Source organism: Patiria miniata, unplaced genomic scaffold (assembly GCF_015706575.1).
Source record: "Patiria miniata isolate m_02_andy unplaced genomic scaffold, ASM1570657v1 HiC_scaffold_22, whole genome shotgun sequence".
NCBI classification, from domain to species: Eukaryota; Metazoa; Echinodermata; class Asteroidea; order Valvatida; family Asterinidae; genus Patiria; species Patiria miniata.
In genome coordinates this window covers 17,122,066-17,128,354 of record NW_024037061.1, presented here as the reverse complement: position 1 = coordinate 17,128,354, position 6,289 = coordinate 17,122,066, and positions in this window count along the sequence as shown.

Here is a 6,289-nt window from a genome sequence, read left to right as displayed (position 1 = left end):
TTTGTTTTTGACATTTATGCCTTCGCACTTACGGGTATTACATGGACAAGCACAAAGTTTCGACTTGAGTAGGCCTATTTGAGGCAACACTTACACTCAATTAATAAGCTAGTGAAAACAGCATAATCTTTCTTACATGTAGTTGGGTTTGCCTTCTCTGACCCCAAATTCTTTAAAAAATAAAGAAAAGTCAAATGACACCAACAAAATGCTCATCAAAAAGTAATCAACAATAAAAAGTAACACAAATTGGAAGTTAAAAAAAACAATTGAAAATGTTGAACGTATTTAAAAGTAGAATTAATGTTTTTATCAAGTATCATAGATTTAAAAGTGTTGCCATGCTGAGTCACAAAGTCAAGGTTTAGGATAAGAGGGGGGTTCTTCGGGGGGGGGGGGGGGTTCATAGTCTTGTTTTTTCTTTTTGTTCCAAACTATTTCTATTTCAAGAGCTTTGGTGAACATGTTTTTCAAAGGAAGTGACAAAATTAAGTGGTTACTCACCATACGCATGCATGTGCATTACTTGTGTGGCTGTCCACATAAAAGACAACTGGTGCCAAAGGTTTGGCTTGGCATGGTTTACCTAATGTGGGTGATGACCTGCTTGCAACAGCAATACTAGCATCCAGTACAATTAATTGAAAAAAAACAACGTAAAGGGCTGTGGCTTTCAGTGTGAACTTTTACCCAATTTTCTTTGTGACTAAAAATTAGCTAAGGATTACTTTGGATACATCTTAACCTAAAAAACCTAATGAACTAGACCTTCAATCCAGCCATTGACTTGAAGTTGAAAGCAACTAACTGAGGTAAGAACTAGAATTGTGTGTCTAGAATGGGAGTGTACATGGCTGGCAAGGAGGGTTGATGCATGGCAGCTTTGATTGGAACAACATTTTGCACGTATGACAGTATCGGTAAAGAAGGGATGTAATTATGGCAAGTGACGGCAATAGGCCTAGAGACATTAGACAACATGGCAAGAATTATCACTTTAGGCAAGAATTGATTGGCACTTTAGGCGAGAATTGGCACTTGAGGCAAGAGTTTTTAGCACTTTAGACAAGAAATGGCACTGGAGGCAAGAGATAGCACTTGAGGCAAGAGATGGCACTTTAGACAAGGATTGGCACTTTAGGTAAGAATTAATTGGCACTTTAGGCAAGAAATAATTGGCACTTTAGGTAAGAATTAATTGGCACTTTAGGCAAGAAATAGTTGGCACTTTAGGTAAGAATTAATTGGCGATTTCGGCAAATATTGGCACTTTAGGCAAGAAAGGTGGCAGGCAAGACAGGACAATTAACATAAGGCAAGAAAGGGCAACTTTTGTTCACTATAGAATGTCAAGTGAGTACATGTACATGAATGTAACTTACAGAGCTGAGTTTTGAGGACAGACACCCACAGACAAGCTAAAAGGGGAACTAGATGTTAACTATTGGTGGAGTGAGTATTGGAGGCCTGTGGAATATTGAGATGCTAGCACAGCAAAGGACTCCAGATATCACTGATGATGGAACTGATGTCCTGCAGAAAAATCCTGTGCCAGACATCCAAGGCCTTTCAGACTCGGCAAGGATTGTGGCACTCAATACTTATGATGAGGTGCTACCGATCGGTAAAATGCTGAATTATCAAAAATTTCCTGCAATCTCCTCAAAGAACCATGCGCTTTGTGTTCATGGAGTCCAGCGCTAAGATCCTCACCGATGTACCCAATGCAGACCTTTCTGTATTCACAGGTGTTACATCAGGTTAGGTCTCAGAGTCTTACTCATCCTTGTAGGCTATTGCAGATCATGTTAGGCATGGAAAACCTAGATGCCAGTGTCATTCAGGAAGGACTAAATGCAATAAGAGCTGCCTATGAAGGGAAGTGTAATGGACCAGAAGAACCTGATGGGTAGACCTTGAGTATACGAAACACTTCAGTCAGTGAAAGACTTCGGATCAAGTGTCTCAACTTGATGTACCCCAAATCGATTGTGTTGGATTGTTGCCTTGACACAGCAAAGTTGTCGCAGGAAAGGATCGTGGTCAACGATGAAGGATTGCCAGACAAGGGTGCCAATGACTGATGAATAGATCCCAGGGCACTGGAAAGATTGATTGTGGAGATGCCTATCAATGTGTGTGGCTCTCTGATAGACAAAAGGGCTGAGGATACTGCCAGACTGCCTGGAGACCTCAATATCCAGGAAGAAGATTCGATCCAAGGTGAGCCAGATGCTGCTGTGTGTGAACCAGCTGAAGTGTCTCAGGAACTGCTGGAGGTACTCTGCTGTGTGATAAAACGATGAAAGTGTCATCCACAAACTGAAGATAACTGTTGCTCTCAAATCCACGAAAGCTGTACAGAACTCTATGATGATATTGGCCAGAACTGGAGATGGGGTTAATCCTGTGGAAGTTCCAGCTGACTGCTTGAAGAATTGACCTGTCCACTGGATGAAGGACGGCAGGATGTAGATGGGTAGGAGATCACAAACCTAATCCAGAGAGAGGGTTTCACACTCACACAGCTTGTCTTCATGAAGGTTTCCTGACCGAGACCTTGAGACATGCCTCACCCATGGGATTGGTGATGAATACCTGGAGTCTCCACTGAAGCTGCAAATGGCTTTGTTGGGATCACGAGTAAAGGTATTCGCAGCAGCAGCAGCAGCAGCAGCGCAGCAGCAGCAGCAGCAGCGCAGCAGCAGCAGCAGCAGCAGCAGCAGCAGCAGCAGCAGCAGCAGCAGGTGATGGTGATGGTGATGGTGATGGTGGTGGTGGTGGTGAGGGTGAGGGGGGTGGTGGCGGCCGCCGGTGGGGGTGATGGTGGGGGTGATGGGAATGGTGGGGGTGATGATCCCAATGACACCATGAGCGCAACCTCACAGTGTTCCCAACAACACCATGGTCAACCCCGATGAAGGCTACCAAATATTCACTGCCATCCCCACAGGCTACTCATGCCTCGGTGCCAAGGGGGACTCCGACTTGACTACGCCCTGCAGAAATATGAAGCCCCACACTCCAAACCAGGTTCATGATCTCCGACCCACCTACATCCTGCTGTCTTTCTTCCAATGAACAGCCAGTTGTCCAAGCAGCCTTCTGGAACTTCCACAGGATCAACTCTATCCCCAGTTTTAGTCAACGCCTTCATATAGGAGTACTGCCTTCGTAGATCTGAGACCAAGAGTTTGTCTTCAGTACAGGGATGCGACTCTCATCGCTTCATCATACAGCATGGGACCTCCAGCAGGTCCTGAAAGACTTCAACTGGATTTACAGCAGCATCTGGCGCAGTGAGGATCAGGCGCCTTGAATCTCATCCCCGGATGCTAAGGTCTCAAAACAGTCTGACAACACCCTCGACCCCTGAGTCTATTAGAGATGACCGACATACACTGACTGGCAACATCGACAACCAATCCTTCCTGCACCCGGAAATCCAAACACCAGTCAAAGAGCAACCTTGTCCGGGAAGCCTGCATCGGCAACCACAAACCTGGCCGGCAACAACTTTACCATGTCAAGACAGCACTACAACACAACAGATTCAAGGTTCATCCAGTCAAGACGCAAGATCCAAAGTCTTTCACCTACCAAAGGGTCCCCTACACCCAAGGTCGAACCCACTAGGCTCACCCCGCCTATTACACAGCCCAACACAGGCAGTTCTCATCACATCCAGTACTTCCTAAATGACAAAGGTATCCGGGCTTTCCACACCCACAAGATCCACAATAGCCCACAGGACAAGCAAGCCTTCAAGACCGAACCTGATGCATCCCCTGCGAATGCAGAAGGTGTACACTGGGTACACCAGCAAGAGAACTCAACGCCAGACAGCACAAACACAGATCACATGGCAGATGGGGAGAATTACAGGAAATCAGTGAACACCCAGCACTCACCAAAAGGGACACCATCATCATGAGTATCAAGCAGCTTCATCCATGCTCTGTCCGTCTAGCAATGAAGGTCAGCAAACAGACGATAGCTCTACAAAACTTCAGCATCACCATCAGAGACATCTGTTACCCTCTACATGTACGTAGTAGCTCAAACATCCACAGACCTCCAATTGCCTTCCTCCTCCAATTTCTTAGACCTCCTCCTCCAATGTCTTCTAAGGATGTGACGTTTCATTTTGTTAATGTTTAGCAAACATTTAAAGAACCATCTCAATGTTGAGCCCTTTCACAAAGACTGACGACTGCCCATTGTGCAGACCAACATGATCGACACAATAAATAATAAATGAGTAACATAATAAAAAGAGGGCCGACATTGAAATCAATAAAAAGATGAGCACGTAGCCTGAAAGTAATCTAATACTGCAGTTCTCCTTAGCTTTTAGCAAATTGAATAGGTTTGTTGAAAACATTGCTAATTGTTTTTTTGCTATGCATGCTCAACTCAAAGGAAGATAGCGGAAAATGGGTTCCTGTTTTTAAAATTTGAATTTTGTTGAAACTTTTGGAAAAATAAGATTTAGAATTTTGTTTATTGTTTTAAATGTTCAAATGTGTAAATGTCACATCCATAATTTCCTCACTCCACCAATACATAGTTCCCCTTTTGCCTGTGGATTTCAGTTTAATGTTTACACTCAGCCTGCAGAGGATGAAATTACTTTTTGATATCAGATTTTACATATTTATTGAATTTGTTAAAAGCACAAGTAAATTAATGTGCACAGTTTAACTGGCTAAATTAAATTGATGATATACATCTTTTGTCAAAGTGGATTTTTGTTAATTTTCACTTACTGCTTCTAATTGTTTCAGCTTCTTTTCAAAAAATTCAATGTACCCACTGACACCCTATAGTGAACATAATTAAACAGTACAACTGCCAATGCATCAACCTCACGCTAGAATCATTCGTGGGTTTATCTCCATCCTAAATGCTGGAGATGTTTATCGTGAATTTCTTCCCGCATGTACACTCCCAGCAAGTTCTTATTAAAAAGGGGCCTATGGGTCATTCTTCAGTATCAAGTGTCTACTTTCATGTCCCGACACTTTAAGGCACTATAAATTGAAAAAATATAGAATGAAAATTAAATGTTTAAGCAGTAAAATTAACTTAAACACGACTCCTATTATTTGCAGTGTTAAGAACTTTTTAAAATAATGGACAAGCTGCTCAATCTTTGCAATACTCTCTCAAAACCCCCTCAAAATGCATGTCCCAGTGTATTTCTCAAAATGTACCTACTGCCATAATTTGTAAAGTAAACAACTGAAAAGGTAATTATACCTCCAAAAGCCAAGTAATATAATAATTGTCATTTCCGTCACAAAAGGTGTGACGTATGGATATGACTTTTGCATTTTGTTCACAATCAATATTTCTCTGGGCCCTATTATTAAGGAACCCAGCATTATTTCCTGTAGAAAACTACTTCACATCACCACTTCAATACAATAGAGACTAAAATAACAAAGACATATGTTGCAAGGATTAATGAAGTCCCTGAAAGCCATCAGCCCTGTTTCTGGTGCATAATAATTGTCAATTATCAGATTGATCTTCGATCAGGCCAATTAAATATGTTGAACACTTCAAGTGATTCAACATGGGAAAATACACATTATGACGTACGTGAGTAACCACTAGCTTATTAACTGTCACTTCCCTAACATGCTCAAAATCCAACATGTTTAAATAGGATTATGTGAAAATCTTAGATCTGCGGGTTTATGCAAAAGTGACGTTGATGCGATTGCAAATCCCGCGCTTTGTGAATGCACATCGCCATGATCGCAACCTTGGTAATACGATTCTTCCCTGTTAAATACTCACGACCAGGCCATATGAACTTCTTGCAGTTTTTCAGGGGTTAAGAGAATCGAGTTGACGGCGGACGCACTGAATCAAGTACCTCACAAATTAGCAGAGCTACAACCATGAAAACATCCGGAGAAAGTGACCCAACATGGCGACGACACTTGTGAGACGGGCTTGAGTACAGGGTCTTTTCATTGTGACATGTGCATGCAGCGCTGACATGACAACAAACCGCCACGTGTGAATTGTATCCATTCATTTTGCACCTGTCAGTGTAACAAAACAACACCACCTGTATGCGCCATCACGTGGGCAATACGTCATACCTTGGGAACTTTCGCAAACCTTGGTTTCGTTTGAAAGATTTAGCTTTCACTTCCAGCGATGTTATTTTGTCACTTTTGGGATATACTGGTATCGGTCTTGTTTTGCTTTGAAAATGTTTTGTTGTTGACATCCTAAATGTTATGACATGCTTGTATCGGACATGTAATTA